This window comes from Melanotaenia boesemani, chromosome 15 (genome assembly GCF_017639745.1).
Source record: "Melanotaenia boesemani isolate fMelBoe1 chromosome 15, fMelBoe1.pri, whole genome shotgun sequence".
In the NCBI taxonomy this organism is placed as follows: Eukaryota; Metazoa; Chordata; class Actinopteri; order Atheriniformes; family Melanotaeniidae; genus Melanotaenia; species Melanotaenia boesemani.
The window spans coordinates 9085743-9091742 of NC_055696.1; positions in this window are offsets into that span (position 1 = coordinate 9085743).

The following is a 6000-nucleotide window of genomic DNA, read 5'->3' on the forward strand; positions in this document are numbered from 1 at the left end:
AACCATCATGCAAAAAAACTCCAATTACATCATAGGGAGGGGGATGTGAAGCCTGGACTACATGATTACTTCCAGATACAGAGCTGGGGTCTTTGTCATTAAAATGCGCACACACTCACAGGTCTGCCCACCCCTTCTCCCTCACATGTTCTTTACAGCTTCAGGAAAGTAAAATGACACATATGAATCTCCAGAGGGTCTCATTTGAGAAGTGGGACACTAAATTTATAGCCAAAACAAAAGTCTGATTGTCAAAGAGTAGTGGAATGTCACCCCACTTCCTGTCTAAAATAAATAATTTTTTTTTTTAAAAAGTAAGACTTGAAAGTAGCCACACAAATCTCCTGCAAACTGTTGCATGTGCAGGCATTTTTTAAACTATAGACTGGAAACATGTGTAGGGGATTCTGAGTAGAGGCTGTGGAAAAAGTGGGGACGAAGGTAGATGGATGGAAGAGAAATTGGTGTCAGATTGTGGAAGAGGGTATATGATCATCTCTGGAAATTGTTGGGAAGTCTGAGTCATAGAGTGAAAAGTCTCCATAACATGGGACCAGCATTGACTGTAAAGTTTTGGCATCAAATGTAAATCTATGCTTATTTTCTTCAAAATAGACTTCAACATTTTGTCCACTCCTCTTTCATTTTTGTCTGATTTAATTGAGTTTTTCCAAGTTCAAATGCACTTAGATGTATGTTTTTATTAACAAATATTTCACTTTTTTGGGGGCTACATAAACTTCCATTTTAACCTTTACATATAAGATGCTTAAATTGAAAGTTGTGAAATTCCTCGAAGTCGTTCTTGCAGTTGGTAATGGACAAAGGAAACAGCCCCAAAGCTTTCCAGTTTGTGAAAGCCATAAATAACCACATCATGGCTGTTTGCTGAGTTTATCTAAATGAGCATACTTGGTTTAAGTGGAAAATTAGGTTAATGTCAACTTAAAACCACAAACATGATGCATGAGTTGGTTATAAAACATGTCGTTTATAATTAGATGGCTGCTATATCATGTTGGATAGATTTTTTGATAATGTTACTGTTTGTAATGTAATTGTAATTCATCCACATTCCATAGGTACACAATCCACTTAAATCAGCAGCATAATTATAACTTATCAGACACAAAATGAGCAAACAAGTGCACAGCACAATAAATGTATGTTTATCTTTATTTTAAAGGAACAAAAAGTGGCAGAAACTCCAAGTTTAATCAGTTTTTACAGTATGAAATGTACTATATCCTGATGATGATATTATTAAACCATCACTCAATAAATTTTCCAGATAATATTTTTGTCTTGATAGAGCTCTTTGTTGGTAGATAACTTCTGATTAACTACTAGTGGTTTGCAAGTGTCAAACCTGAAGTCTGGTACGTGTTTATGATGAACAAAGCTCAGCTTCAACGTTTTTAAATCCATTCATCTCCAGGTTACTGGACTGTGGCCTGTCATTTCCCTCCGCAGGGGGCTCTGCTGGTTTCTCCTCTTGTTCTATTTCAGAACCTGGTGGTAAAGTCCCACCACAGACTTCTGCTGCTTTTGGCTCACTGCCTGACTGTTCATCTTGTGCTTCAAACTGCGGTGACTGCCTGTTGCATTTAGTCTCATGTTGTCCCATCTTGTATGAGGGAGAGGGGCTTACATCTTTGTCAAGCTGATGTTCAACAAGTCCTGTTCCATTGTATCTGTGTGAAGCTGTTCTAGTCTCCACCCCTGCAAGAGAGATTTGTGATACTTATCATGCCACACTGGTAGCTAATTTATTCAAATGCACAACTTGGGTTTTGTGAATTTGCACATTTAACTCCAAAAATTCTTGTTTCCATGTGTTTGTTTGCAGGGCTTCTCAGGAGTATTTTAGATTTGGTGCAAACAGTACCACCCTGTGGTCAAATATATACCATTTTTCCAGTTGCTTGACTCAAGTAAGGCACTTCAGTGTGGAGATTATGGTGTTTTACTTGAGTATTTCCATTTCATGCTATTTTGTGATCCTCTGTATTCACTCTACTGCAAATTCCCTGTACTCCACACTAGAGCCTGACTTCCTCTTGTACAAAATCACACTAAAACTTTTAAATCTAAAAAAAAGCCTTAAATTGAATTGTCTTGTAAATCTAAAAAATATCGTGAGTATCTCACTTACCTCTTCGTCTTATGTAGTGAGGCAGAGCTACAATAATGGTGAATAAGACAAAAGCTGCAGAAGCTGCTGTGCTCCACCGTGACCTCTGCTTACTCCGTTCATCCACACCTACAAAGCACATTTCTTTCATTGAACTGCAGTTTTTTTAAACTGTAATGATCTCCAGAGAGAGCGAAAGAGAGAGGGAGAGAAAGAGAGAGAGAGAAAAAAAAAAAAAACCCTAACACTTACTTATTAATGCAACAGTAATGTTAACTTTGGTTTGAACAATATGTCTGCTCTGTGAGCCTGAGAAGGTGCAGGTATACATCCCAGAATGCTCTTCACTGTCTGGCTTGTTAAGCAGAAGAGAGCCATTCCCCAGCAGAAGCAAGTCTTGGTCCAGTTCAGCTTGGCCCTCCCACTCATTTATTGTGTGTCGGGTTCTGTTGTCATATCTCAAAATCAGTGTTGACTCAGTAGACCAGGAGAAGGTCCATGTGAGGGAGAAATTCTGGAGACCGTGTGGAGCAATGCATGGAATGGACAGTGCATGCCCCTCTTCCTGAGTTATACTGTCTTAAATAAAAACAGACACACACACACAATTGGCTTTTATTCACCCCAAATCATCCTTTTTGTGAAAACTGTGCTGTATTTGAACAAAATTCACCTTGATTCTTCCTAGAGGCCGTCCAAATTTGAGTTTTATCAGCTGAGATGAAAGAGCAAAAGTAGGTATAGTTGGAGAGATCACCCACAATCCTCAGCATGCTCTCCACAGTGAACAGACCCTTGTGGTCTGTTGTTTTGATTGTGGAATTTTCTAGACTTTCCTGAGCTGAAGGGGGGTCTGTAGCCCATGTCACCTGTGGGACGGGGTAAATGTTGTGAGATGAACAGGTGATTGTCTGGTTAGTCATCTCCATGATCACTGACTGGATGAGAGCTAGATGGAAGTTAGAAGACAACAGTGTAAGAATTTAAAGAGATATGAAGCAATTTGTTGCAGCTGCAACCAAAAGTAAACATTATACACGATAAACTACACTATTTTAAAATAAACAGCGTGCAATTATAAGTGGCAGGGGAATCAAGTTTTATGTTGATTGTTCACTTTTTGGCACAAAGTAAGACATTCACTTGCTCTGCAGTAATGCTGGCTTTTAGCAAAACTGCTGTTTTAAATTAATCTCCTGCAGATGGTGCTTTTCTGCTGCACATCAGTGCACATCAGTGCCCTGGCTCTCTAGTCACGCAGCCAGTTAATGGGGCTGATAGCTAACATCACTACATTCTGCTGGTTTACAACTAAAGGCGGAATAAACTCTTTTTAAATTACTTTTTTTCCGCCTCAGCTTCCCTTTCGAAAGGCTGCTTAAAAACAAAAATCTTACTAATCTCTTCTGTAATGCATCAACATTCATTTGGTAGAGATTCTACTTCTCCATCAAGCCAACACACCTCAATACTTCAAGAGAGAACAAAGCATAAGGTCTTCCTCATTTTATAATCATTTATAACATTATGCAATGGCACAATGTAAAACGCATCCTCTACAATATGCACTAAATTCAATCAACACCTTTCAAAAACAGTTAAACCAAAAACTAAGTATGATGAAATGAAAATATTGTTGAGTCCACAGAAGGAAACTCAAAGCAACTGAAGCTTTAAGCTGCAAAAACAAAACAAATCAAATGCAGAAATAGCAGCAACATTAGCCAAGGTTAAACCAAGAGCTTAGAATAACCTTAAAAAAGGATTTTTCTTTTTCCTTTTTCTTTTCATTGTCAAAAAACCTCTCAAGAGTTTACGACTATCTAAACCACAAACATAAGATTGAGGAGGAAACTCAGGGTTCACCACAAGGTGCAAACCAGTCATAAAACTCAAGAACAGAACATCTTTAGCAGTAAGACTCAATGGTGTTTATTGATGATATGTCACAAGACAAGCAGAGATTAATTCAGCGATTTGATGGGATATGCTGTCAGCTCAGATTAAGCCAAATCCAGCAAAGCTTACTAGCTGGTGCATGACAGTTGACCCTGTCTGAACCCTTTGTGCAACCCTGGAGTTTTGAAGGTCAAGAGGTGCAATAGTCTGCAGCGGTGGGAGTCATCTGATCGCAGTCCAACTGATCTAAATGTTCCCTGCTAACACTAAACTAAAGGCAGAAGGACTGCCAGCCAAACAATGACTAAATACCTCTTCAGAAAAGCCCTGGCAAAGCATCATGAAGGAGGATAATCATTTGGTGATGTTAACAGGTTCCAAATTTTAGGTGTGTGAAGGAAATATTAAAATAGTGCATGTTAATCATGTATGGTTATGCTTATTTTGAACATTTCATTTGCACTGTGAAGGTGTTTCTAAATATTTTAGTAGTTGCTGTTCAGAACAAAACAATAGCAACAAAGACCTTGATTTGAATCTTGTTTGTAGGGTGATTATTAACCATTAATAGCTCACGTGACTATTAAGACACCAGTAAAAGCCAACGTGCAGGGTAACAGTGGAAAAAAAAAGTTTAAATGTTCCACCTTGCTTTAATGAGCTTAGGGGTATTTCATGAATGGAAACTCTTACAACTGCATTTTACCCATTTAAGCTTTAGCTGGCAAGAAAAGCCAAAACCATCATGTAAAAAGAAAAATATTGATCAACTGAAAGTGACGTTACATCGTACAGACCTTTTACCTCCAGGTTGACAAACATTTCCTGGTTGCCTTTCCGTGTACTCGTGTAGCACTTGTACCTGCCTTTGTCCTGAACTTTAACCTTCCTGAGGAGCAGGGAGGCATTGCCATGAGGGATCTGTGAGGTAAATAAGCATGTCCTTCCACTGAAGTGCTTGTTCTGGAGTCCAAACTGTTCTTTGTTGTAGTAGTAGCTGTGAACTGGGATTTGCTGCTTGTACCAGTGAATGACCACTGTGCCGATGGGTCTGAAGCTACAGGGCAGGATGCAGTCATCTTGGATGATACAGGTGACATTTGCATCTGGTAATAAAACTGAAAGGGTACAGTTACTCTTCAATTTTGTTTATTTTATACACAAGTCTGAATAAATTAGCATTATGCTGATTAGCAGTGAGGTATCTGACCACTTGACCCAATAAATAATCGATTTTCAAAAAACATTTGGGACACCTGACGAATACAGGATTATTTATGCTATTATCAAGGGTGAATCCGAAATGATGTTTTTAATTAGTTACAGACTAATTACTGTTACAAGATATTTTCATGGTGTTTTTTAACATTTTTTTTGTCGTATTTTAACAATATAATATCAAGACAAGTGAACACACATCACATTACTTCCTGTATTGCATCAAAAAATATGTAACTGTTTTTAGCTTCCGAATAATTCTGCAGTTAATTTTCTGACAAGGATTAAAAAACATGAACATATTTAACCTATTTTAGTCTCACTGTACTGGTCATCAGTAGTATTAGTTTGTTAAAAATATGCTTAAAAAATTATATTACTTGTTTTTAAATAGTTTTGTACTGAAACAAGATAAGAAATACTTTCCCAAATACATATTATCATTACCTTCTAACTCTAGTAACAACAAATACTGGTTTATTTGGCTATCACAGTATAACAGTTTAAAGCATTAGTCAGTTCTACTTCCTTTATTACGAATAAATTACTTAATAATTACTTAATAAGAGTAACAATAATTACAATACCTTTTGAGTCTGTCCATGATGATTTTTCCAAGAAAATAAGCAGCATAAACACAATTCCGTGTGGCTCAGTCATGTCAGAGGACCTGTGCTGAGGTGTCGAACCTGCAACAGTGTTTGAAGTTCATAAGTGTGAGAACACTTAATGTGCAGTGAGCCGTTTCT